Genomic DNA, 25,977 nt, shown 5'->3' on the forward strand with positions numbered 1-25,977 from the left:
GGCCCAAAGTCTCCCTCGCGGACCCCCTTCAGTGTTTCCAGGTGTGTAACAGTGAAAAAGTGTGCTTGCCAAGGGTATTTTTAACGCTTCTTGGGCTTTCAGTTACTTCAACAAAGTATCAGGAGCCAGGTCCTGTGGAAGCATCAACACTAAAATCCTTACAGTAGAGGTGGCAGAAATGACAATCCAGAAGCCTGTGACGAGAGGCGACAGACAGGCACGCCCAGGGAGCTGTGGGCACCGGGAGGGCAGCCACCATTCCCAGCCTGGACGCCCACAGAAGCTTCCTGAAAGTGAATGTCGCTCAGCCACGTCAGACTCTTTGCAACGCCATGGTCTATACTTCCATGGGATTCTCCAGGCCAGAACACTGGAGCGGGGAACCTTTCCCTCCTCCAGGGGATCTTCCCAACTCAGGGATGGAACCCAGGTCTCCTGCATTGTAGGCGGTTTCTCTACCGTCTGAGCTACCAGGGAAGCCCAAGAATACTGGAGTGGGTAGCCTATCCCTTCTCCAGCGGATCTTCCCAGCCCAGGGATCGAACCCAGGTCTCCTGCATTGTGAGTGGATTCTTTACCAGCTGAACCATCACGGAAGACAACTGAAATACCTACAGCCAAAGTTACTGCATTCTCTGCTGAAGAGAAGCAATTAAAGAAATTCTATGAAAAGTTATCTTTGCCAAAGAAACAATCCTATGTCCAAAAATCAGGAATGAACTTACCTGCCCCTCTGCTTCACAAAAGCATTCATCTTAGCTCCTTTTGGTAATCTCTTTACGCCTGAAATTGCTCAGGGTGGGTCTGTTTCTTAAATCATAATCCGCTTTTCCCTTACTGATGACATCCTCCTCTTCTTTCTGACTTTTCATGTCAATTATGGATTGAAGTTGCTCTCATGTTCTAATGTATGGAGATCAGAAGCTAAGTAGATTTGCCCAAAGAGGTAAATCCCAAAGAGTCCCACAGAAACAGCAAACTCTAACACTCCCACCCACACGGAAAGCCTTACAATAAAAAACCCAGGGCAATGATGCATTACTTAATAAAACCTTTTTTCCCCCAAATTCCAAATTTTACAACCAATTACAAGTCTACTAAGCAAAATCAATAGGTGAAATAGAAAGGAAGAGCCAGTTAAAATAGCTACTGTAAGTTACTTTTATTCTTAGACTTATTAGACCTTTATTGCTTCTTCAAAAAAAAATCATAATTTTGAAAAACAAATCAGTTCTTTATACAATTCCTCATTTCTTTTAAAAACAAGTCTCAACATCTGTCAATGGGGTCTTATTATTAGAAAAGAAACTCTCTCCATACATGTAAGTACGAGATGAAATAAGAAAATGGCTTTTGGCAGAAACCACAGAATTATCCCATTTCCTGTCTTGGTTGTAAATAACAATTTACCTAAATGGTTGAATATAAACAGCTTTCAGATGTTGACTTGGTGTCTTATACGGAAAAGAAGTGGAGCTTGCTGCTGACCCATGATGAGGTACAAGGTAATTATGTTTGAAAATGTGACGAAAGCCATAGAAGCCTTCGACATATCTCACGTCAATTAAGAAATAAGAATTTGCTCAGATAATATCTTATAAATGTTTTGGAACGCTTTTCTGGATGAAGTAGAAAAGGTCTTCCCAATGAGAATTTCTCTCTCCCTATTAAAATCATCTCAGGTTAGTCCCCGCTAGCGTGATAAAATGAGTGGCCAGCGGTGCACAATAAGGGCCACGTCACTTGGTTAGAGCACAGTCCTAAGGGTACTGAAGCTCTTGCTCCATGTGGACCACTTTATTTCCACGGAAGTCACTTAGCTCTGCTTTGAACCATGGCCGCAAGTCACAGGCGTTGTTTTTAACATGCCTGGGCGTGCTGCAGATCCGAAGGAGAGGAGGTGAATTGGAGGCCGGATCCGGGCAAGTCAAACCCTGAACAAAACAGAAAGCATCCTCTCACGGCATCTAGGCTGTTACAGAGACACAGGACACCTGGGAGGCAATACGCATCAGTGGAAACAGCTGAATGGGAGGGATGCGGCCCAGAGGGATTGTTGTTCAAACGTTCTTAAATACACGCTTCTCGGCATCTTGGCGTGTGCTAAGTCGTGTCAGTCATGTCCAACTGTTCGCAACCCCATGGACTGTAGCCCACCAAGCTCCTCTGTCCATGGGATTCTCCAGGCAAGAATACTAGAGTGGGTTGCCATGCCCTTCTCCAAGGTGCCATCTTTAAATGAATACAAAACATTTAAAGACATTAAAAAAAAATGCACTGCAACAGAAAAACAACTCAAACGGCCCACTGATGGTAGGTTATCAGATTAGTATCTATACAGAATACAGAAATGCAGAAACGGGTGAAGACAGAACTAAAAATACATTCCCAGATTAAAGGAAGTTAATTTTTCTCATTGAATGAAGAAGGGTGGATTTCATTTTTAGAAACCTCCACTGTGGCTTTCTTCTTTTTGGTTGAGTTTTTCAGTTTTCTAGTAAGAGAACATGGAGCCTGGAGTAGCCTCTGTCCTCCGAGCAAAGGGAAGGGGGAAAGCTCGTCACTGAGGCAGAGCCATCAACTTTACTGGTAAAGGAAATCACTTTTTCCTGCGCCAAGGGGCTCACAGGTAGCGAGTAAATTACAGCTGGCGGGCTTGGCCAGGCTGCCCCAGGCTCTGCTCCTGACACCTGCTTGTCAGTTCCAGACGCTGGAAAACCCTCTGCCCAGAAGTGTGCGTTTCTGCCTTGACTTTGGGCCACACTCCTGGATTTTGATAAAGGCAGTAGGTCCCGACTGCTGCATTCGTGATGATAAACACCACCTCTTCCACCCCAAACTAGGAAGAGGAAACAAGAGTGGTGAGGTCTGTGCATGCCGCGGCTCAGAAGCACTCAGGGAATCCTCAGAGGGTAAATCATGGTTCCTAAAAACTTGCAGAAGTCTCAATGAACTGGTTAAATGAAAAAGAGGCCAGAGGCCAGATGAAGTCAGAAATGCACCGGCGGGGAACGGGTCTTGGTTTTCGTCTGGGGGGATCTAGCATGCAGTGCAGCCCCTCGATCCGCAGAGGCTGAGTCAGCAATTCTGGGCTGGAACTTTCTAATGAACACGAAAGCAAGTGCGTTCTCTGCCTCAGACGTTCCTCTGCACCCCTCCAGGGATGGAAGTGTTAACCAGAAAACAAGCTTTGAGAACTGTGCACGCTGTCTGCTTACACATCTGAAGTGGCATAAGGTTACAGCAAAATATAAAAGGATAACTTGGAGTGAAGAAAACAGAACATCTAGAGAGACGTTAAGACAAGATGTCACCACACACCTGAAGTAAATAACTGCTGTAGTGAGATACTAAATTTGGGGGACGAAAAAGTTACAAATGGCAATTCACAGAGTTACTCATATTTACTGCCCAACAAAATGAAGCAAGCAGAAGTGCCTGCTAAGAAAAACTTTCAGAAACTAAATTCAAGACGCTACTCATCACGTGTTTCTTGCATAAAAAGCACTGGGAAATAAAGTGGAGCAATTACTTTCCTACTCAGGAAAGAGAAACCTTAAAAGTTAATCACAACTAAATGAACGTTCAAGTACGGTCTCTGGCCATGCTGCAAACAAGACACAGATCTTTCCGATGTACCCACGGTTGAACCAAATAACCAAACTCGTAGAAAACTTCATTCCTTTTTAAAAATTCCATATGATGCCCCACTAATACAGAAACTACTCATTTTTCACAGACAGTGAAAATGAAGTGTGTTAGTCACTCAGTTATGTCCGACTGTCTGTGACCCCATGGACTGTAGCCCACCAGGCTCCTCTGTCCATGGAATTCTCCAGGCAAGAACACTTGGAGTAGGCTGACATTTCCCTCTCCAGGTGAAAATGAAGATGGAGTCACAATTTTAGCTATGAGATTATAGTTGGCTTTCTTCTTCCAAACCTTCAATCTAAAACTTCAAAGTATATTATTAAAAAAAAAAAAAACGGATACAAAATTTGCTTAAATTAAAATGGAAAGTAAACTGGTGGGAGGGAGCACGCTTCTTTTTTGGTTTTGCTACTTGATCTACACATTATCAGTATTATACTACTTAAACAAATGTATCTCCAACTAATACAAATCATGACAACTATAGTTAAAATTGGTTTGATAAGTTTTACGTTTTCAAAGTTGTAGTTTAAACCAAAGAAGGGTTCATATTTGCAAAACCCCCTGGGAGGAGGGGAAAGTATTGATACAAACTAAGGGAAGCAAGAGTTCATGTCTGAGCCTTAATTAGGCTTTTTAATCACAAAAGCAATCTGGCCTGTGCCCCCATAGTGTACAAGTCACATCAGCAGGTGATTCTGAAATAACAGTCAAATTTATAAATTCCTACTTGGGCTTATAATAGTCCAAGAGGCATACCAGCCCAAAGTAAACAGGGCAACGACATACTGCTGAAGACTGTGAAAACGGAAACACTCCAAAAATGAGACTCATCATTGCTTCCAATCATGTTTTCTTGACAGTTACTCTCTCTGGGCGAGCATCCTGCATCAGCCAAGAGTTCTAACAGAACAGCAAGGGCTGAGCAAAAGAAGCCTGCACACGAGTCTTCCTGTGCTTTGGCAAAGGGCACAATCTGCTTTGCTCTCTGCCAACAAAACTTCCTAATGTGAAGAGAGTCATTTTCAATCCGTTTCCAACATTTAAACTTGTTGCTAGGATTCTGGGCCTGTTGCATTGACACAGGGTCCTCCGGCATGTGTGCGCACCAGCGTCTCTGCGGTGAGGAAACGAATGAGCGTGTCAGGCTGTCCTCACGTCGTCCCAGCCCGAGAATGCCATGCCGCAGGGCTCCTCCACCGTGAGGACGCTCTCCTCCCTGTGGGGGTGACACCCAAGCCGCACCCAAAGGCTCTGAGTGGCAAAGGAAGGCAGGCGCCCCCTGCACCCCCGGTCAGAGCCGCTCTCGTCTGCCTCCTCTCATCCCGCTGGACTGAGAGCTTCTGGTGGCGGCTCAGCGAGAGTCACAGGAAACACAAAGCTTCAGCTCGCTGCCCCCGGCCCCCAGGGCAGAGCACCAAGAACTGACTGGTGCAAGTTCATGGAAACGAGGCCCCCTGATAAAAGTCACAAAGTTCTAAGCTGTCTTGCAGCCATTCATTTTAAACCTTCAGTGAGTGGGGTTTTGCGGCCAACTACCTTATCAAGGGCTTGCCAGGTGGCTCAGTGGTAGAGAATTTGCCTGCCAAGCAGGAGGTGCCAGTTTGATCCCTGGGTTGGGAACATCCCTTGGAGAAGGAAATGGCAACCCACGCCAGTACTCTTGCCTGGAAATCCCATGGACGCAGGAGCCTGGCGGGAGGATACAGTCCACAGGGCTGCAAAGAATCAGACACTACTTAGTGACTGAAGAATAACAAGCTTCTCATCGACAGAAAATGAAGGACCTTCATCCCTTCTTCCTTCCTTTCACTCCATTCCAAATACAAGAAGAAAAGCAGTGTCTGAGCTCATCCAGCAACTGGATAATCAGCTCAACATAGAAGCACACTGGCCGGATAGATTTCTAACACACGGGTCTGACACAATGCAAGGACCGCAGAAGGCCAGGGTGAATTCCGCTTCACTCACTCCTGCAGGCGGCCAGGTACCAAGCAGGACACAGCAGACGACATGGAACAAGACACAGCTTTCAACACAGAGGCTGGAAGAAACGCAGAGTGATGGGACTTCCCTGGTGGGCCAGTGGCTAAGGCTCCACAATCCCAATGCAGCAGGCCTGCGTTTGCTCCCTGGTCAGGGAACTAGACGGCTGACCGGTGGCTCAGACAGTAGAATCTGCCTGCGGTGCAGGAGACGTGGGTTTAATCCCTGGGTCGGGAAGATCCCCTGGAGGAGGGCATGGCAACCCACTCCAGTGTTCTTGCCTGGAGAACCCCATGGACAGAGGCTCCCGGCGAGCTACAGTCCACACGGTTGCAAAGAGTCGGACACGACTGAAGCGACTGAGCACGCACGCATGCAGGGAACAGGATTCCACATCCCACAAGGGAACGGGAACGGGATTTCACATCCCACAGCTAAGAGTCTGCGGGACGCAGCAGAAGGTCCTTCAGGCCACAGCTACGACCAAAGACCCTGCGAGCGCAGCTACGACCAAAGGTCCCGCAGGCCACAGCTACGACCAAAGACCCCATGAGCGCAGCTATGACCAAAGGTCCCGCAAGCCTCAACTACGACCCAGCGCAGCCACACAACTAAAAAGAAAAAGGGGACCTTTTTAAAAAAGAAAACAAACCTAAATGCAAGTACGGCAAGAGAGGTCTATGAAGCGTCCGTGATGCTCTGAATACAGAGAGGCTTCTGAGCTCACATCTACTCAATCATGGGTCTCAACAGGGTAAAAGCGGAAAGAACTAGCAGGAAAGGACATTTCAGGTGAAACGAACGTTGTAAGAGTGGAACGTCTCTCCGGGCGTCTGTGGGGGGGCAACTGGTTCGCGTAGCTGGAGTGAAGGCTGGGGAGGCGAGAGCGAGAGCTTAGGTAGAAAGATGATCTCAGGAACCACGCATGAGTGTGTTCCGTGATACACTAGTGTGAAATCATTCCCCTCCAACTGGCAAGAAAGAAAATACATACAACACAAAGTGAAACGAAATTGTTCACTCAGTAAATACACGTGCAGAGGCTATTCTAATACCTCGTACAGTGGTTTCACATCTCGAGCTTGGAAGATGTGAAACCTTTTTGAACAAATGATGTCCATCACGGATGAGGCTGAGCACCAAGACACCAGACACCATGGGGTCACCATGACGACCAAACACGGATTCTACACGGCCCCTCGGGAACCAGGAGGCTGGGACTCTTACCTGCCACCGGTGAGAGAAGCCTTTTTATTGGTAGGAGGGGGTGATCGATGGTAGGCCAGCCCCCACCCCCACCCCCACCCCCCAGTGCCGCTGCAGTGAGGCCAGTGGAAGGTCCAAGGCTCAAGCAGCATCAGGAGACGGAGACAGACAAACCCCACGGTAAGCGCAGCACGCTCCTCTCCTCCACCTTCCACTCCGTGTCGAAGGGGAAACGGTTCCTTAACCACCCGCCTTCCTTTGAGAGATGACAATGTTCTGGGGCATCACATTGACTGTCAATTAATGTGTTCACTTGGGTGGAACAGGTTTGGTCAAACGCTAGTATGGCTGTGATTGACATTTATAGTCAGTTGACTTCAAGTTCAGCAGATTAGCCCTATCATGCGGATGAGCCCCAATCGGTCAGTTGAGGCCTTAAGGGCAAAGACAGGTGTCCCAAGAACAGGGAATTCAGCCTCCAGACGGCAGCGGGGAAGAGTTGACATCAGACTCAAGACGTCAACTCTTCCCGAGTCTCCAGCCTGCGGCTGGCGGCTTCTACGATTTCAAAAAGGCAAGCCTGATGAACACTCAAGCCAGATCCTTAAAATCCATCTCTCATTCTCTCTCTCTGTCTCTCTCTCTTACATACATGACCTAATGGTCCTGTTCCTCTGGGTTGTTCAGTCACTAAATCACGTCGGACTCTTTGCGATCCCATGGACTGCAGTTCACCAGGCTTCCCTGTCCTCCATTATCTCCCGGGCCTTGCTCAAACTCATATCCATAGAGTCAATGATACCATCCAACCATCTCATCCTCTATCATCCCCTTCTCCTCCTGCCCCCAATCCCTCCCAGCATCAGGGTTTTTTCCAATGAGTCAGTTCTTCCCATCAGGTGGCCAAAGTACTGGAGTTTCCGCTTCAGCATCATTCCCTCCAAAGAAATCCCAGGGCTGATCTCCTTCAGAATGGACTGGTTGGATCTCCTTGCAGTCCAAGGGACTCTCAAGAGTCTTCTCCAACACCACAGTTCAAAAGCATCAATTCTTCGGTGCTCAGCTTTCTTTATAGTCCAACTCTCACATCCATACATGACCACTGGAAAAACCACAGCTTTGACTAGACGGACCTTTGTCAGCAAAGTGATGTCTCTGCTTTTTAATATGCTGTCTAGGTTTGTCAGAGCTTTTCTTCCAAGGAGCAAGCATCTTTTAATTTCATGGCTGCAGTCACCATCCACAGTGATTTTGGAGCCCCCAAAAATAAAGTCAGCCACTGTTTCCACTGTTTCCCCATCTGTTTGCCATGAAGTGATGGGACCGGATGCCATGATCTTAGTTTCTGAATGCTGAGTTTTAAGCCAGCATTTTCAGTCTCCTCTTCCACCTTCATCACGAGGCTCTCTAGTTTCTGTGCGGAACCCTCACTAACACAATCGTGGCCTCTTTCACAACCACCGGTTCCTCCCCAGCTGTGTGACAGGCCCAGCTGGCTCCTCCCACTCCAGTCTGGGATGGAACCACCTTGGCAGAGGGGCTCCAGTGGCCTCCCCCACCAGCTCATTCTAAGATGGGCCTGAGGCGCTGAGAGGCACGGGCACTCCAGCCCACCTACAGCAGCTGAGCCACCCCGCCCTGGACCGGGGAGAGCCGGCCCTCTGGGGCTGGTGGTGGCTTTCCTTCTGGTGTGGGGTCTGGAAGAAGCCTGCGGCCCCTGGCCCAGGGCATGGTGCCTGTAAGAGCCTGTCTCGCTCACTCAGAGCACCTCCGTTCACAGGCTTCCTTTTCCCCATCAGTCACCCTGGTCATTGCTCAGCCAGTCTCCAGCCCCTCAGTTATGGGCGCAGCCTCCAGCCACCCCATCCCCAGTGCTGGGGGAAGCTCCATGGACTCCAGAACAGGCCTGTTGTCAGAGCCTCACATGGTGGAGAAGCCCCTCTGACAACCCCCCCCCAACCCAGGCCTCTCGGACATTCCCACCAGTGTGGACAGTCCAGGGAGCCACGTCTGCCGGCCTCCAGGACCTGGGAGTCTGGTCTTCCCCAGGGTCCAGAACAATTGGAATGAAAGCTCCCGGTGAGCGGCCGGCATCCTGCACACGGGATACTGCCAAGGAGCCCAATGCACTGAGAGCGAGGGGCTGAAATCTGGGTGGCTGTGCCCCGAGCGATGCCTGGATGGAGGGAGCAAATCCCGGCCTCCATCTCCCCTCATCACTCAGGGGCGGCCACAGGACCCCCGGGGACCTTCCCCCCTCATTACTCAGGGGCGGCCACAGGACCCCCGGGGACCTTCCCCCCTCATTACTCAGGGGCGGCCACAGGACCCCCGGGGCCTGCCTCCAACAGCCCCGTGAAAGTCTGCATGACCACCCAGTCTATCCCCCTCGCTCTGCCCTGGTGTGACCTGAGGCTCGGGACGTTTTGTCCCTGGAGACGTGGAAGGAGGCAGCACTCTTAAGAGCCCAGGTTGATTCTCCTCCACACGCAGACCCCTGACCAGCCCGATCTCCTGAGGCAAGCGCCCCTCCTCTGCGTGAGCAGACCTCCCCCATTAGAGGTCTGTGACCCGGGCCGGATGGCAGCGGCTGCCCCAGGAGCCAGGAGGGCGCCCCACTGCAGACCCCGCCCTTTCCCCCTCCCCACACACGGGGGGGTCCGGGCAGGACAGCTCTCAAGACTGCTCCATACGCCTCTTTTAGGTGTTAGGCGAAGTGAGACGTAACTGCATCTTCCAAGGCGATTACATCTTAGTGCTACTTGGCCAGGACTTCTGGATTTAGATCTCGCTGAGGAAACAACGCAAGGCTCCGAAAGAGAACTGCGACCCCAAACAGGAGCTCTCAGCGGCGGCAGCAGCGAGAGGTGCAGAGTACCGTGGGAACTGGGGGTCGGGGGACCCCCATCTGGGGACGAGAGCCGCGGTGCCCGAGGCCACACAGCTGACCTGCATGTGCAGCTGCTTCCAGACACTTCTTCCCGGTGGTCTAAGGGTCCTTCAGCCCCAGGATGGGGCCAGCTGGTCCCACAACGACGCACGCTCCTCAGCGAACACCGCGCTCTCCTGGGCTGGAAGCCCAGGAGAGTCTCGGACCCAGCCATCCTTCCCCATCCTTCAAGTCCAGCTCCAGGCCGCCCCTGCCCTCCCCTGCAGGCCGACTCTGTCTCCAGACAGCAGGACTGGCCCCCGCGGCCATGGACACAGTCTGGACACCGCCTGCTCGCGACTCCTCACCGTTTCCCTCCGTCTCTGACAGAGGTGACGTGCCTTAAAGAGGCCCTGGGGGCCGGCAGGGCCCAGGCTCACCCCCACCCCGACACCTCCCACCTGCAGTCCACGGGCCTGGCCTGGGCTCCTCCTCGGCCTGCAAACCTCCTCCTCCTCCTCCAGCTCTGCCTAGTGTAACTCCTGGTCTGTCTTCAGATTTCAAAACAATGGTCACTTCCTGGATCTCCGGAGTTAAGTCCAACTCTCTTATGATGAACTGTCTCGGTCCCACGGACCTCGCCTGTTCGATACCTGTCATCATCATTTTATATTTGTAGTCTCATTCCACGATGCGTGCCTGTCTCCCACGGGACTGTAAGCTCCTAGAGACACTAGGTAAGTGCTAGAGACTGCCCAAGTGTCCAGCTCGGGGGCAGAGATTCGGCCCTAAAGAAGAGCGCACAGGGTGATGGGCCTATGAACCTCACCGGCCCCAGGCCCCACGGAACACGGACCGGATGGCAGCGGGAGCAGCTGGGTCGTGCCCCTCCTCACTCCCTCGGGACTCCTTCTGATCGCACTGGAGGGTCCTCAGTGTTTTCAGAAACGACACTCTCTAGACTCACTTCCCCCCCTTTCATTATCTTAAACATGATTTAAAAATACGTAACAGATACAGAAATTGCCAATACTTGATACAGTTAAAAATATTCATTCACTACATCTGGGTAAATTTAAATATTAAAGCTTTTTTGTTCTTTATGTCAAAACACTTTCGTTGACTAACTACAACGTTTGAGCACAGTGCTAGGCATTAGAATATAAAGTGGAGTAACAGGTCCCCTGCCCTATATGTGATGCAGGCCTTGGAGCCTAGAATCCAGGTTCACTTGATCACTTTTATGAGAACAGGCTGGAGACACAGTTAAATCAGACTGCTCTCTACTTTCAAAGAATTCAGTCAAGAAGGCAAATAAATGATTAATTTAAAAAATTAATTTAACATAGAGTCAGACACACTGTACTTACTCAGGTATATACAGGTTGCTGGCATAGGATTTGAACCTGCCATTTTATTATCTATTCATGAACTAATAATACACAGCTTCCCCTTCTCTCAGGCCATTTTTTCATCGTCATGACTAGGATGGCCTGTTTCTTTTTTCAAAGTCTGGTAAGATATATTGCCTCAAATACTTAGATGTGTGTACATACAAACATGTACCCGTGTGATCACACACACATACATTCTTTACTTTTTACCACTAGATCCAATTATCTTTAGGAATCAAGAAGGAGATTTTAATATTTGCTCTGAGGCACTGCTTTTTGAAGCTCTTCTTCACAGTTTCTTCGGCTTAGAAAGGTCCCAGTAAATCCTTTAGGTGTTAACTGCTCCTGGTTTTATTTTTTTCCAAGCAGTTTTAATTGCTTTTGCTCTCTTCACATGTGCATTTCACTGCATGAAACTTCACAATGTCGACTGGGATCAGTAGCAGGCAATGCCAGAGGGCAGGGCGAGGGTTATGAACAGATCAGCGAGTAGATCACCCCGTTAACTCTCTGCACTGATTATTTACAATGAGCTTATTAAAATTATTATAAAGTATGAACGATTCATACTGAAGAACGATCCAACGCGGAAGGTCCTGGGAGGGCTGGATCCTAGACAACGCTGCTGCGGACAGCAGTGAGCACCCAGAGGACCCAATGTTGGTCCCAGGCACGCACCACGGGGGCGCGCCCTGACCGGGCAGCTCTAGCGGAGACGCGTGCCCTGAGCGGACCCCTTCTAAAGGAGACCCCCGCGCCCTAACTGGGCCCCCTCTAACGGAGATGCGCGCCCTGAGCGGACCCCCTCTAACGGAGACGCGCGCCCTGAGCGACCCCCTCTAGAGCACATCCCTACTGGCCTCGGGCTCCACCCGGAGACGAGTCAACTGGCCACACAGTTCAGAGCAAATCCCTTCCAAATACGGCGGCTTCACTCACATCCCGTCTCTTCCTCTCCTTCGGTCTCTTCTATTCCTTCTGGATCAACTGCTGCAAAAGGGGATGACCTATTCAGTCAGCACAGCTGCTGTCTACCCAAGGCCCGGAGCCTGGAGCCCGGAGCCCGGGGCCAGCCCAGGACCGCAGACCTCGGACCAGCCCTGCACCAGCGCCGCTCACCACGCTCGTAGCCCCGGGCTCCTCCCCACGGGAGCCGACCCTGGGCACCGGGACACAGCCGCCTCGGGAGGCCAGACGCCCGCCCAGCAAAGCCCTGGCCACCCGCTGGGGGTCCTCCGTGGGCATCCATGAGGGCAGCTCAGGCTTGTGTCCTGCCCCCTCTCTCCTGCCCAGCGGTCAGCACGTGCGCCCCCAGGGAGCTTCACCCATTCTCCACACCCTCCTCTCGGCCAAAGGCCTCACCACCCACACCAGAGAGGAGAGGCGCCAGGTGGGCACACAGACCTAGGCTCCAGTGCCCCTGCGAGGCCAGTCTGGTTGGAAACGCCACCTTGTCTGCCCTGAGGCTCCACCACCCCCGCCTGCGCTCGGACCCCGTGGCCCTCACACACCTTCAAAGGGGCGCCCTGCACCCACATCTACAGACGTCCCCCTCCTGGTGCCGTCCCTCGGCCTAAAGCCTCCTCAAACCCCGTCCTTCTGAAAACAACGCGGACGAAAAGCGCTTGCTCCACCACCTGTCCCGCGCACCTCCACGTGGGCCGGCAGTCTCTACTCGTTCTCTGTCGCCTTCCATGCGCTCTGTGGGCACCGACACACACCGGTGTGCTGCACAAACGCAGGAAGGAGCGGAACACGCGCAGACGTGCAGCGGAGAGGGCTCTGGATCTGATCTGAGAACACCAGCTTCCAGTCCCAGCCTCGACATCTGCGAGTGGTAGAAGCTGTCCCCAAACTTCTGCTAGCTTCACTTGTGAGAGAGAAACTTCTGCCAAGACTCCCGCTAAGGCCCCTTCCGGCATCCGCCTTCTGTGACTACAGCACCTACAGCAGGAGAGGGGTTTCTGCTGTAAATGTTAGAAGGTGACCCCAAGACAAAAGGCAGGCTCTCCCCTGAAACAAGGAGGCAGACGCTGTGATGACAAGTATTCCAGCTAGAAAACAGTTCTTTACCCCAAGAATGTTAAGCCCCTGGCACATTAACTAGCAGAAACTTCTGGTATTTTATTGACTACAGACGACTGGATTGCCTAAAGTTCTACGCTATGATGCCCAACAATCACTCAATAAGTGAGTAGTTACTGAGACTTTGTATAACAGTGGTCACCAGAGAGGAGGGCATGAAACGTATTCCTACCCTCAAGAAGCTAAAAGCACAATTGGGAAAATACAACTAAAATGTGCTTAAGAAACGGTATAAAATGGAAAGGCTTCAGAAAAGGAGCTAAGAGCAGAATCACAGTGAAGAAGGGACGGCTGGATGATGAGCGGCTTGACTCCGGGGGCGTCCAGGAAGCACCATCAGACGGCGGTGACCCTGGAGAGGAGCTATGGGAGCTCGGCTGGCTCTGGGCTGGGGACAGCTCACGGCGGAGGAGGGTAACCCTGGGGGCTGATGTCAGAGAGGTCTGCACTGCTCCACGAACCCGCTACTTAAGGTGGTGTCCTTCACAGAGAGCAGAATGATCAGAGTGCTCTGCTGAAACAAAGATGTTTACGAGTTAACTAGCTTCTTGGAGAAGATGATTCTTTTTAGCCAAAGAATCACGGGTCCTCAATCTGGACAGAGCGCTGGAGGGGAACACCCGGTGAGAAGTCCGGAGCGCAGGCGGGTGCAGCGCTGGTAGCCGGGTGAGGGCGAGCCCCCGGGCCGGACGAGGCCAAGAGCGCGTCAGGGTGGGAGGGGTGCCTCTGCCCTGAGAGCTCTGGGCCGGGGCGGGGGAGCGGGGGAGCATCCCAGGGGAGGGCGTGCACCGGGGCGGGAGAAGAACTACCGTGGTCAACGCGCGGACAACAGGAGGAAGAACGTTCTCGTGAGGGGCATGTCCGCAGCATAGCGCCGCGCGGAGGCCGAAGCGAGAAATAATGAGCCTGGGGCTTTCCACGACAGAAGAAAAAAGTGGCCTGGCGGTGGTGGAAGGAACTCAGCTCGGGGAGGCAGGGAGACAGCTGGAGAAGAGAGCTCAGAAGGCACAGATATTATGATGGACGCAGAGAGGTGTGGGGCCGGGGGCAGAGGGGTGAAGAGGAGCCTGGAGCCGGTGTGGGTGAGCCGGCAGCCACAGCTCCGCGGTGAGGGCAATGCCCCCGGGCGCAGGGGGATTGCTGGAGCGCGGGGCCAGCTCCTCTCTGCAGCTAGACGGGAGGACAGGCGACATTCACGTACAGAGCCAGGGATGGCGAGGTGCCTACGAGGCTTCACGTCGAGGTCAGGCTCTGGGAGTGGAAAACGGAACGCAAGGGATGATCTAATCCAACAGAAGGAGCGCGGAGTTGCGGGGAAAGGTCTACCCAAGGCTACAGGGAACCACACACCACCTGGGGAGCTCCCAAACCATGCTTTCACCATCGCTCCTGACACAGGCATGCGTCCTGGACAGTACTAAATACTTACCCCAAACTTCCACCTTAGTTAGAGATAACAGGTGTGCCACAGAGTAAGACAAAAAGGAATGCATGACTTTAAAAGTGGAAATCTTGCAAAATTACCCACAGTGACTGCTTTTCATACCAAAAGAGTTTGGCATCACTGCTTCAGGCCATGAACTATTTTTTTCGTCTTTATAATCATCAGATCAGGAATTTAGCTCAATCATTCCAAATGTCACTGATTTCAAGTATCTGCCAATGATGCTGAAGAAAATAATGACTTAATTTCCCAACTAAATTTCAGGCAGTACATTGCGGGCGAAATTACTTTTTGTTCCTTTTGCTTCTGTTTACAATTTGTTTTATTACAGTTTTATTTTCAACATCGCACCCACATTGCCTGTGCACAAAGCACAGATATGAGAAATAAAAGGAGAAATAAAGCAGAGTATGGAAGCTGTATTGATGTGACATTTCTATAAACACTGCTTTAAAATCCAGCTTCATAATAACCTACAATTAATGGTTTATTGCTCCTTTTCAAAGCTTGGCTTCTAGTTAAAATTTTATGGTAGCTAGGCATTTAAGGAAGGGATAACTAACGGAACTTCTCAAGAAATATAAGTCCACTAAATGAAAATTATAGTTTAATACTGTACAATTAATGGATATTTTAAAGTTCACCAGGTACATTAAATGAACATGAAAAACCAACTCAAAATTTAAATATTTGCACTAATCTTTTTAACTTTACCTGATACTCGTGACCCATCATAAATAACAAAAATACTTCTGAGTCTCCTATGAAAAATACAATGATGCAGACATTCTAAGTTTATTATGTTGTATAGGAACTCCTACGGAGTTTTCAAAAGTCTGCACTAATAAATTCCTTTCTCAGACAAGTTAAATATCCACCTTGAAATTATCTGACTCACAGAAGATAAACATCCATGAAATTAGCACTAGCTCATTGAATAAGAAATTATCAAACTGTTAATGGTGGCCATCTTCCCTGGTGGCTCAGATGGTAAAGAATCCACCCGAATGCAGGAGACCCAGCTTCAATCCCTGGGTTGGGAAGAGCCCCTAAGAAAGGAAATGGCAACCCACTCCAGTAATTCAAATTGTTATTGGAGAAGGAAATGGCAATCCACTCCAGGACTATTGCCTGGAAAATCCCATGGACAGAGGAGCCTGGTAGGCTACAGTCCATGGGGTCGCAAAGAGTCGGATACGACTGAGTGACTTCACTTTCAAATTGTTATACATGGTGGCAAATAGTTGTAGATAACTTACTATGATGATTACTCTGCAATGTATATGAATACTGAGTCATTACATTGTACATCTGAAACTAACATGTCATATACCAATTACATCTCAATTTTTAAAATCAAAATATTAAATTACTGAATTGTAATTATGTGACTTGTAGCAAATGAAGTATCATATTACTACCCATTAAAAATAATTACATGAATGCTGTATACATGTGAAAAAGAGAATTTGAGGTCAAGCTCTTCCAGGGCAGTCGTCCTATTTTATATGCTTATCACACTGCTGGGTACATCACCAAACACAGAAAGGAAATTCAGAAGAAGTATCTGATTACAGTGACAGCATTTCTTTTTTTTTTTTACCTTTTAAAATTTCTTTTTATCAAAATTTGCTGAGGACTCCCCTGGTGGTACAGGAGATAAGAATGTACCCGCCAAGGAGGTGCATTCAATCCCTGGCCTGGGAAGACCCCACGTGCTGCCGAGCAACGGAGCCCAGGCGCCACGACCACTGAGGTCCACGTGCCTGCAGCCTGCACTCCACACCAAGAGGAGATGCCGCAGTGAGAAGCCCTCCCACTGCACCTGGAGGGCACCTCCCCGTGCTCACTGCAGTCAGAGAAAGCCAGCAAGCAGCAACCAAAATAAAAATAAATCAAAATTCATTAAGTTAAAAATCTGCTAAAGTAACTCGTGTTTATTGTAAGATTATAATAATCCAAAATTATAGTAATACACGAAGTCACCCAGGTTCTACCCTTGGCTCACAGGTAAGTTAACTATTTCATACGTATTTATTGGAAAATATTTTGATGCTTACAAATATGTATGTGTGTAAACGTGTACATATACATCCCATTCTTTACAAAAATGCGGTTATACTATACATAGTGTTTTGCAACTTCTTTCATTCACTTAAAAATGCATCTTTGACATTTTTTATGTCATTATCCATAAAGCTCCCCTCTCTTTTTTTGAGGCTTGTATAGTACGCCCTTGCTTGGATAAAAGACAATCCATTTGGCCAGCTGGGCTTCCCAGGTAGCACTAGTGGTAAAGAATCCACCTGCCAGTGCAGGAGACGTAAGACTCGGGTTCAATCCCTGGGTTGGAAAGATCCCCTGGAGGAGGGCGTGGCAACCCACTCCAGTGTTCTTGCCTGGAGAATCCCATGGACAGAGGAGCCTGGCGAGCAGCAGCCCATAGGGTCACAAAGAGGTGGACATGAAGTGACTGAGCATGCAGGTACATACTGATGGATGTTAGGATGTTTTTCTTCAGATCTTTTCACTCTTATAAACAGTGCAATCTTTTAGTACTTTTATAAAAGCTGCTGCAGAACTAATTCATAGCAGGGAACTTTTTGAGTCAAGGACTAGAAATACTCAGGATGTTAACAGATGTTGAACTGGCCATCACAAGTTGCCTACCACCACACCCAACAGCAGATCGGGACACCTATTCCCCGCCTGCATTCACCAACACAAAATGCATCAGTCTTTCTACTCTGCCCACTTGATACTATTTTAAACTTCATGGAGTATATTTTAGATTAAATCTGCCATAATCATTTAAAGCACTTCTGGCTTTATAACTAGGCATTTCACTATTAAATTTTAGCACTCACCGGATCCTGGGTTACATACGTTCTAGACAAAAGTAATTATGTGACAAAAGATGCTTCCAAAGGTACATATCTTATTATTACATAAATCATCATTGGAAAATTTTTGAAAAAACAAACATAAAGAATAAAATGAAATGATATCATCATTTAAGAGACAAAGCTTTTATTCTAGGCATGTATTTAATGCACCTGTACTGTTTTTCTTAAAAGGTGATCATAACATATACTATTTTATATGTTGATTTATTAAATTAACAGGAATAATAACCCCATAATCTTAAAAAATGTTTCCACTACCTCTTTTTTGGGGTTAATTTATCTTTAATTGGAGGATAATTTACAGTATTATGTTGGTCTCTGCCATACATCAACATGAATCAGCCATAGGTATGCATATGTCCCCTCCTTTTTTAAATTAAACTAATTTCTACTTTTTATTGGAGTAACATTGATTACAGTTCTGTATGGGTTGTAGGTACACAGAATCTTTTTCAGTCACACATACACATGTATCTATTCACCTTTGGATACTTTTCCCAAGTAGGTTATTACAGACTGTTGATAGACTTCCCTTGGTATACATAGGGTCCTTGTTGATTATCTACTTAATAGTCTTTTAAAGAATATGATTTTAAAAGCTCACATAATAGGTCTTAAATTATTTAACAGTTACCATTGGATTTTTATTTCTGATTTTTCATTATTATAAATTATGTAGAAAAATTTACTAGACTACACCTCTGAGTATTCTGTGAGGTTAGAGAGATTCCTAAGAGAGCTGGAACAGATTCTTTGTCTTAAGATGATGAACAATGTTTCTGTGCCATTAACTCCTTAGGTTGTCTTCGTGTGGAGACCCAGCCCCATCTATGTAGTGCTTGACTCACTTCCTTAGCATAAGGCAGGCACCACGGCTGGGCTGAGATTATGTTTATAAATGTGTCCATTTTTATTTTTTTATTTTTGCAAAATTGTTCATAACTTTGAATACCAGTATATTTGATTCACAAAGTAGTAATCATGGAAAGACTTTTACCATAGTTTTCTCAGAAACCATCAATCAAGGACAGAAAACTAGGGACAAGAGCATCTGAATAAACATTTACAAGTGTTGGTCTTTATTATCTTCACAGAAATGATTCTGAATTAGACCACAAAGGAGCACTCAAAACCATTCTCAACACAGAAAACATCCAGGCCAAATGATCTTACAGAATTTGTATAACCAAAAGAATCCTATACATGTAGAAATTCTAAAACATGCTTGCAAACAACCTCCAGGTTAGAGGAAAAAAATCAAAACAGTACTGCTTAAAAATGAACCATAAAACCATCAAGCTGCTGGAAAAGTAATACTAGGAAAATTTTGTCTTAACTCCCTGTTTAGAAAATAAGAATAAAAATAAGTGGCCAAAACAGGCATGTGAAAAGATGCTCCACATTGCTAATTACCAGAGAAATGCAGAACAAACTCCAGTGAGGCACCCCTCACACCAGTCAGAATGGCAGCATCAAAAGTCTACAAACAGTAAATGCTGTAGAGGGTGTGGAGGAAAGGGGACCTTCCCACACTGTTGGTAGGAACGTAAATTGGTGCACTGAGTATAGAGAACAGTATGGAGGTTCCCTAAAAAATAAAAATAGAGCCACCATATGACCCTGCAATCCCACTCCTGGGCATATAGCCAGAGAAAGCCCGAATTCAAAAACACACATGTTTATAGCAGCACTACTTACAGTGTCTAGGACATGGAAGCAATCTAAATGTCCATCACAGATGACTGGATAAGGGGATAAGGAAGATCTCTCTCACACACACACACACACACACACAGGAGTGGCCACACAAAAAGTGAGACACTGCCATTCGCAGCAACATGGGTGGATCCAGAGACTGTCACACTAAGTGAAGGAAGCCAGACAGAGAAACACGAATACTGTATGATACCTCCCAAATGTGCAATCTACAAAATAATACACGTGAACACATATACAAGAGAGAAACGAACCCACAGACACAGAAAACAAACTTACAGATAACCACACGGGAAAGGCGGAGGGACAAATTAGGAGTTTGGGATTAACAGATACACACCACTATACACAGAACAGCTGGACAGCGAGAATTCACTGCAACACAAGGCACTATGTTCAGTACCATGTGATTAAAGTATAATAAAAAAGCAGAAAAGGGTGTACATATATATAAAACTTTAAAAATATATATGCATCATTTTGCTATACACCAGAAACTGATACAACACCATAAATCAACTATACTTCAGTAAAGAAGGAAGTGGCCTAAATTTTCAATCCAAAAAACTAGAGAAAGACAAACAAAATAAACGTAGGAAAGGGCAGTTAATAAAAGTGACAGAGAGGAAGAATGAGAAACCAGAATCCAAAGAAAATAAACAAAAAACAGTAGAATTGATCAGTAAGCCCCAAACTTGCTAATTTTCAAGGTCAAATTAAACAAATCTTTGTCAAAATGAGTTTTAAAAAGAAAAAGAATATAACTACTTTGAAAGGAGAGCAAATCAGTCAATCCTAAAGGAATCAACCCTGAATATTTATTAGAAGGACTGATGCGGAAGCGGAAGCTCCAATACTTTGGCCACCTGATGTGAAGAGCTGACTCATTGGAAAAGACCCTGATGCTGAGAAAGATTGCAGGCAGGAGGAGAAGGGGACGAGACAGGACGAGATGGTTGGATGGCCTCACTGACTTAATAGACATGAGTCTGAGCAAACTCTGGGAGATAGTGAAGGACAGGGAATCCTGGCGTGCTGCAGTCCATGGGGTGGCAAAAAGTTGGACATGACTTAGTGACTGAGCAACAACTACATAACTATTATTTTTTAAATCCAGAAAAATGTAATCAATTTAATATGAATAAATTAGAAATAAATGAAAAAAACAATTTTCTAAAAAAATATGATTATTACAATTAGCTCAGAAAGAAGAAAACCATTGAGATCAATATTCTAGAAAAAAATCAAAAAGGTAGTCAAAGATCTAGCCTTTGAAAAGGAACCAAACTCAAGTCATTTTAGGTGAATTATAGCAAACTTTCAAATAATAGGTAAATTTTATATTATATAAACTATTCAGGCTCTTAAGGGAAAAACAGAAGGCCACTCAGCTGCTTCTCTGAATCTAGCAGAAATTTTCTTAGATTCAGGACTCTTGACACTTTGGACAGGATCATTAATTGCGGGGAGAGAGAGGGGCCCCGCTCCATGTACTGAATGGGTTAACATGACCCTGATACTCAAGCCAGACGGTACCAACCCAGAACAAAAACAACAGATCGTTCACACTTATAAACAAAGGTTCAAAAGCCCTAAATAAAATACTGGTTAGTCAATTTATCAAGAACAGGCCAAATTTATTCCAGAAATACAATGGTGGTTTTGTAAGAGAAAATTCTGTGAAGATAATTACTGTATTAATAAAATACAAGAGAAAAATCATGAAATTTGTTAATTATTACAGAGAAAAGATTTGATAAAATGCAAAACACATTCATGGTAAGACTCTTAACAAACCAGAAACAGAAATTTTCCTTAGCCCGAAAAGCGGAATTTACAAAAAAATAATGGTAAACTTTTTATTTAATGATGAAATGCTGGAAGCATCCCAGTTGAAGAATATGACTTGTACTGCCCAAGGCAGCATCACAGGAAAAAGAACAATATATGCTGTTGTTATTGCTTAGTTGCTATGTCCTGTCTGAGTCCTTGTGACCCCATGAACTATAGCAGCAGGCTCCTCTGTCCATGGGATTCCCAGGCAATAACACTGGAATGGGTTGCCATTTCCTTCTCCAGGGGATCTTGCTTACCTAGGAACTGAACCTGTGTCTTCTGTATTAGCATGCAGTTTCTTTACCAGTGAGCCACCTGGGAGCCCCCATGTAAGATATACACCAGTGAAAAAAGACACACAACAGTCTTTATCTGCAGATCTTTTAAATGTCTGCATGGAGAGGCAAGAGAACCAACCAGCAAACTATGAGATCTATGAAGATGCTAGCCAGCAAGGATGCCAAATACAAGATCAAAGACAGAAATTATTATCTTTTGTGTACATTAGCAAATCAATTAGAAAGACTTAGAAATAAGCCCATGTGAAAATGCCTGACATACAAGACTGTTGTGAAGAAAATAAAACGTTACTAAAGGATATAGAGAATTAAAACAGAGACATAGCTTGTCCCTGGGTGGGAAGACTCAATAGTACAGAGACTTTGAAAGTGAGAGTCTCTCAGTCATGTCCAACTCTTCAACCCCATAAGGCCAGAATACTGGAGTGGGTGGCCGTTCCTTTCTCCAGGGAATCTTCCCAACCCAGGGACTGAACCCAGGTCTCCCGCATTGCAGGCAGATTCTTCACCAGCTGAGCCACCAGGGAAACCCATAGAGACTTTAACTTTCCCCCAAATTATTTATAAATTTAATAAAATCCTTAAAAAAATACCAAATGGAATTTACAAGAAATCTGACATGCTGATACAAATAATTAAAGCAAATGAATAAACATACAAGATAGTTGAGGCAATCTTTTTTTTTTTTAATGTTAAGAAAAATATGAAATGCTTCACAGATTTGCATGTCATCTTTGCTCAGGGACCATGCTAATCTTCTCTGTATCATTCCAACCTTAGAATATGTGCTACCAAAGCAAGCACAAGGCAATCTTAAAAAGAAAGAACACGTCTTACCCTACTACTATACACACACACACACACACACACACACACACACACATATATAACCCATTGTGAATACATAGTGATTAAAACAGCACGATACTGGTGCAGGAATTGATGACCAGATTCATACACAAGAACATATACTTGAGAGACAATCTGATGAATACAAGGGAATTCAAAATATAATAAAAGTGGCATTCTAAATCATGGAAAGAGGATTAACTACTCAACAAACAGTGCTGTAATAACTGGTTTTCCATTTGCAAAAAGCACAAAATAAAAAATAATAAGTTTCTTCTTAACACAAGTGACACACACACAGATTCCAGAGTAATTAAAGGCTTGAACCCAAAGTAACGTATCAGCAGGACTAACTAGATAATCTGGGGGTCCAGCGCAAAACAGAAACGCAAGGCTTTCAAAGATGGCAACAGCTGAGAATCAGGTGACGTGCCCTCTGGAATCCTAAGTATGCAGCCTTTTGTAACTGGCTTCTTTCACTTAACATATAATGTTTTCAATGTTCATCTACATATAGCATGTACCACTACTTCATGTTTTTTTTCATTGTTAAGCAACACTCCATGGTATGGATGAATCCATTTTATTTATCCATTCATCTACTAATGAATATTTGGGTTGTTTTCACTTTTTGAGTATTATGAATAACGCTGCTATGAACATTCATGTATGAGTCAAAATGCTTTTTTTTAAAAATTAATATTTTTTTATTTTTTTTTTTTTTTTTTTCTTTCTGTGTCTCGCTGCACGACACACAGGATCTTAGTTCCCCAACCAGGGACTGAGCCTGTGCATTCTGTATTGGAAGCAGTGAGTGTTAACCACCGGACTGCCAGGGAAGGCCCAAAATGCTTCTATTTTTATAAAAAAAAAAAAAAAGGCTGAAAATTCTATATAAATGCATGCTGGATGATTTAGAAAGCAGGACAATTAAAGTACATGTTTTTCTTTATTCATCCAAACAAGTAATCCTTAATGAATCAAATGAGCCATTTCAAAAACAATAATGAACAGGAAACAATCATTGGTATCATACTAACCATAACTGGCTTTCATATTAACCTTCTCTTAAACGCTAAATTTTAAGAAATGAATTTTTCTAACTGGAGAAATACCCTTGACTGGCAATTAATTTACTGATTAGAATTTTCCGATGAGAACGGAGTGAAAGGGCTCTCCGACAGTAGCGGGGCGGGGGTCTGGAGGCTGTTTAAATCTTTCCAATCACAGCAGTAATGGAACATTTTGGTGGCAAAGATGCTTCACACTTTAAGTGGGAGTGAATTTTTATAATAATTATTTGGAATGATAAAAGGAGTCAAGACTACTGAAAAGCAGAGGATACTGTGCTTTTTAAAGCACTTCTTCCCCATGGATGCACTGAATTGCCCTTCCAAAGGGCAGAGGCACCAGACAGGTGAGACGAGGCCATCGGAAGACTTTGCAGGCGGCCCCTGCCTCCTGCCTGGCTCAGTACAAGCTGTTACGCCGTCAGCCTCACTTGCTCTGTGCGCTTCCAGAGACAAAGGCGCCATCCCTTCTTCTAAGGAGCTCACTGGTAAGCGGTCCAATCCCGTGAAGGTGACTGTTTCAGGAAAACTTTATTTGCTGCTATTCTAGCAATTTTGTCTGAGCTCCCACTGCAAACAAGGGTGACTGGTAAGAAAAAATCTTGAATCTTACGTTCATTCACTTACTCCTCCTATGTGGGAAAAAAATATAAAAGAAAGACTACCTGATTATTATCTGATTAAGAGGCAGAAGGGGAAAAAAAACCCTATTAATCCTTTTTAAGAGTTATAGCCTAAGAAGAAATGTGAAATCCATTTACCTACGACAGGACTGATTACCTATTCGGGCTCTTCGGTGAGCCGTAGAGAGGACTACGGAATCCAAGGGAAACGGCCACCCCAGTCCCCACTTAGATGCGAGATGAGCAACATGTTACGCCCGGAGCTTCCGGGGAAGTCATCTGTCTGCAGCTCCTCATCCATTCTCTCCCAAGGTACACAGTGCTTAGGATCTCAGAGCGACCCAGACAGGCCTATCTGACCCTCGGCGTGGCTAAAATACTGTATGCAGGCCACACAAACGCTGCGGAGGGTCTTTCCCGGTGGCTCAGGGGCTAAGATCCCCACGCCCGGCAGTGCAGGGGTCCCTGATTTAGAGCACTAGACCCTGCGTGCGGCAACGGAGACCCGGCACAGCCCGACAGATAAAGAAAACTTTTCAACTGGGCAAAGCGCTCTGAAATCCATGAAGTAAACCAAACAGAAATAAACTGAATTCATTTTTAAAAAATAAGATTTTAGCTTTTTCTTTGCTCTTCTTCCTCAATCAAGGGCAGGTAGAGAGGAGCGAGGTCCAGACACCCCCAGCTGGGCCACCCCAGGCCCCTGGGACCCGAGAGCCAGGAAGCCGGGGCTGGCACAGGGCTCAGGGCCTCCTCCACTCCGCTCCCCACGTCCTGCCACTCCAGGCCCCACTTAGAAGCCAGACGAGCAACATTTGGCACCCGGAGCTTCCGGGGAAGCTCTCCTACTTCACCCTCTGCCCAAACCCTGCTGCATCCCGGCCTCGCTCTCCATCACTCCATCCCCCCAGAGGCCCCTCTGCTTGCAGGGGTCCTGACCTGCAGGGGGTCCCTGCTCCCCGGGGATGACCACTGCCAACCAAGGGGTCCAGGGTGAGGGCGGGAGGGAGCAGGATGCGGGGGCGGAAACAGTCAGGGTCAGAAAGGCCCCTCCCACGCAGGAAGCCGGACCACGCGCCCAGCGTGCAAGGCTGTGGTCGGGGCCGGAAAGCCTTCGTCTGTGTGAGCGCTCTGATGCACGCAGCTGTTCAGCAACTGTGTGCCCGGGAGGCCCCGCTGGGCACCCTGACCCAGGACTGAGGAGCTCTTCTCGGTGCCCACAGTTACAACCTCTGAGTGGTGAACCCAGGAGATGTTCAACAACCACAGCACAATACTTAAAAATATGAGCCCACTACACGGCAGTGAGATGATTATGAGTATGATGGAGAAAAATAAAACAAGACAGGGGAACAGGAGGCCACAGGTAGGGGACAGACAGATGCTGGTAAGAGCCTCACTGAGAAGAAGGTGTCTGAGCCAAGACTTGAAGGAGGTGCGGCTGTGCGCCCAGACGTCTGCAAGAGGGGTGCTCCAGGCCGAGGGGAGCACAGCCGTGCCTGCGGCAGGACCAGCAGGGGCTGGGAGCACAGGCTGCTGAGGAGATGGAGCTGGAGAATCGCTGGAGGAAAGGCTGGTCCAGATCACTGCTGGACCACACTGTGGATTTGAGCTCTGATTCTGCATTCAGTTCAGTTCAGTCGCTCAGTCGTGTAAGACTCTTTGTGACCCCATGGACTGTAGCACGCCAGGCCTCCCTGTCCATCACCAAATCCCAGAGTTTACTCAAACTCATGTCCATCAAGTCGGTGATGCCATCCAGCCATGCTCTGTCGTTCCCTTCTCCTCCTGCCCCCAATCCCTCCCAGCATCAGAGTCTTTTCAAATGAGTCAGTTCTTCCCGTCAGGTGGCCAAAGTACTGGAGTTTCAGCTTCAGCATCAGTCCTTCCAATGAACACCCAGGACTGATCTCCTTTAAGATGGACTGGTTGGATCTCCTTGCAATCCAAGGGACTCTCAAGAGTATTCTCCAACACCACAGTTCAAAGGCATCAATTCTTCGGCACTCAGCTTTCTTTATAGTCCAGCTCTCAAATCCATAC

At 46.9% G+C, this 25,977-nt stretch overlaps 1 protein-coding gene and 1 non-coding gene across 5 annotated transcripts in view; both read right to left on the reverse strand.

The window, feature by feature from the left end:
• PLCL2 (phospholipase C like 2) overlaps nucleotides 1-25,977 on the reverse strand; it is a 212,830-nt gene that overhangs the window by 115,632 nt on the left and 71,221 nt on the right. The gene's annotated exons all lie outside the window — the stretch shown is intronic.
• LOC138989589 (U6 spliceosomal RNA) lies at nucleotides 22,090-22,196 on the reverse strand. The gene has a single exon (XR_011465854.1). It is a non-coding gene; the product is annotated as a U6 spliceosomal RNA (small nuclear RNA).

This window comes from Bos mutus, chromosome 1 (assembly GCF_027580195.1).
Source record: "Bos mutus isolate GX-2022 chromosome 1, NWIPB_WYAK_1.1, whole genome shotgun sequence".
NCBI lineage: Eukaryota > Metazoa > Chordata > Mammalia > Artiodactyla > Bovidae > Bos > Bos mutus.